Source organism: Mercenaria mercenaria, chromosome 3 (genome assembly GCF_021730395.1).
Source record: "Mercenaria mercenaria strain notata chromosome 3, MADL_Memer_1, whole genome shotgun sequence".
Lineage (NCBI taxonomy): Eukaryota > Metazoa > Mollusca > Bivalvia > Venerida > Veneridae > Mercenaria > Mercenaria mercenaria.
The window spans coordinates 36,975,495-36,977,925 of NC_069363.1; the positions used below are offsets into that span (position 1 = coordinate 36,975,495).

A 2,431-nucleotide genomic window follows, 5' to 3' on the forward strand; every position below is an offset into this window, starting at 1 on the left:
TGTCTTCCTTTACGAACTATTTTACATATATAATGCAACGTTTACAGAGCACTAAATATAAGTTTTGTAATGAATGGCAATATAAATATGGATTTCTTACGGAGAATTAAAGTATGAACAATTTGTAAACAATAGGTATAGTACAGAAAGGGTTCTACATCATTGCCCTGGAGCGATTATACTTATAACATTGTATTTTCCAATCATCCTAAATGGTTCGCATTACAGGGATCAGTGTTTGGCTTTTTATTGTATAGGAAAAACACAAGACAATGACTTTACATGTGATGTCCGTACCCTTTGTTCCTTGTCGTCTTTTTACCGGCCTACAGATTAATAGTTCTGGTATCATTCAATAAATTCTGTCATTGGTCATCATATGCCTAAATTCTCAATCTGATCAAGATAATAATCTTATCAAGATAATATTCACGCTATCCCTTCAAAGATTTCTCCCTGCACAGAATACACTTTTTGAGTCCTAAATGCTGTAATGTAGTCTCCCACTGGTGTCAGCTGAGACTCTGAAAGATTGTGACAAAGCGTTTACCTGCAAGCATTTTCTTTAGCAAGGAATATTAGAAAATCTCAAAGGGACTTAGGTCAGAAGAAAAAAAAATCAAATCAGTATATTGTATAAGTTCTTAGATGAAAATCTTAGTTTTAAGGATCATGTCAAGAAAAAATGTCAGACCGCAATGGTTAATTATCTTAGAATCTAAAATATTAGAAAACACCTTACCAAAGAGGCTACTGAAATTCTGGTATTATCACTGGTCATTTCACATATAGATTATTGCAATGTAGTATTGTATGGTATTCCTCACTGTGAAATTCAGAAAATGCAAAGGATACAGAACATGTGTGCCAAAGTCGTTTTAAGACTCAGCAAGTACGACAGTTCAAAACAAGCTTTGTTCCGACTACATTGGCTTCCTATCAAAGCTAGAATTGAATTTACCCAGTAGGCATTTGACGTCGGTTAGACGTCGTATAGACGTCGGACCCCGACGTCGGATTAACGTTGGATTTTGGTTGGATTTGCAAACCGTTTAGACGTCGGATCCTGACGTTGGCTAGACGTCGCAATCCGACCATTTTCCAACCTAAATCTAACCACTTTTCAACCAAAATCTGACCAAATTTTCAACGTAATTTGCAATCAAACAAGTAATCAACACATGTATTTTATCATCTTTATTTCATATTATGGCGACGTAAGTCTAATACAATAAGTCCAAAAAGTAATGCAGTAATTGAAACTTTCAAGTTTCGTCATTTTTGTATGATTCTTCAACTCCGCCAACTTTCCACCTGAAATGTATAAAATTTGACAGTTTCATTATTTAACATATACAAATATACTAGTGCTATTACTAAGAGCAAAATTAATACGTCCCAAACAGATATGTAATATTTTAAATCAAGAGTCTATGAAAAAAATATTCTTTAACTTCGTAAAATGTAATTAAATGAAATTGCTTTTTAAAGTAACAAACAAAAATAAGTCATTTTTTAAAAAAAATTACGGAATATAAATCAGTATAACTTTTAAAATAAGTATAATTTTTAAAAATCTGTTACTCACGTTGCGGATCCTTCCCTTTGTGTAAAGTATTTATAAACTTGCTCTATCTTATCCCAATAAATATCAAATTACAGGAAGACTGTGTAAACCGATGCAGGATTATCTCGCGAATGTGTGACTAATAGACAACATGTGAAGAAGAGAAGATCTATGTGAATTTAGAATAATTTATACATGTGTATAGAATGCATTTTTATCTTAAACAGTTTAAGTTCGTGAAAAAATCCGTCTCCGAAAATAGACAGTCTCATGCGATATTGTAACATAATTAATATAATGTTTGTTGTGAGAATGAACTATTATTAATAAGCGCATGTCCACGCCTTTATGAAAACAAGTAAATATCTTTAAACTATACTAGCAAAATTATACCAGTTAGTTTTATAACTAAAAACATTTAAGAGACTTTCTATCCAACCTAATTCCAACGTCTTCTAGACGTCTAAGTCTGACGTCTATTAGACGTCGTGGATATGACGTTGGTTAGACGTTGGATTCAGGTCGCCGACGTCGCGACCAAAATCCAACGTCTAACCAACGTCGGTACGACGTCAGGTGTTTACTGGGTAAGATTTTAACTGTCATGTTTAATTGTTCAATCGGCCAAGCTCCATCTTACTTGACTGAATTATTATCGGAACAAGCACCAAAACGTAGTTTAAGGTCTTCAGACTCTGTTACAGGTTGTTACGAGGTACCATTTTACAAACGTAAAACATTTGGCGACAGAAGTTTTCAAACTGTAGGGCCGAAACTATGTAACAAACTACCAGTAGAAGTGAGAAATTCTGATTCGGTAGACACTTTTAAGAAAAAGCTCAAAACACTGTTTTGTAAAAGCTT

At 33.6% G+C, this 2,431-nt stretch overlaps 1 long non-coding RNA gene across 1 annotated transcript; it reads right to left on the minus strand.

Moving 5' to 3' along the window:
- Positions 1-1,182: 1,182 nt before the first annotated feature.
- On the minus strand, positions 1,183-2,155 carry LOC128556022 (uncharacterized). The gene is made up of 2 exons (XR_008370397.1): positions 1,589-2,155; positions 1,183-1,314 (listed from the first exon to the last, which is right to left on the minus strand). It is a non-coding gene; the product is annotated as an uncharacterized LOC128556022 (long non-coding RNA).
- Positions 2,156-2,431: the final 276 nt, after the last annotated feature.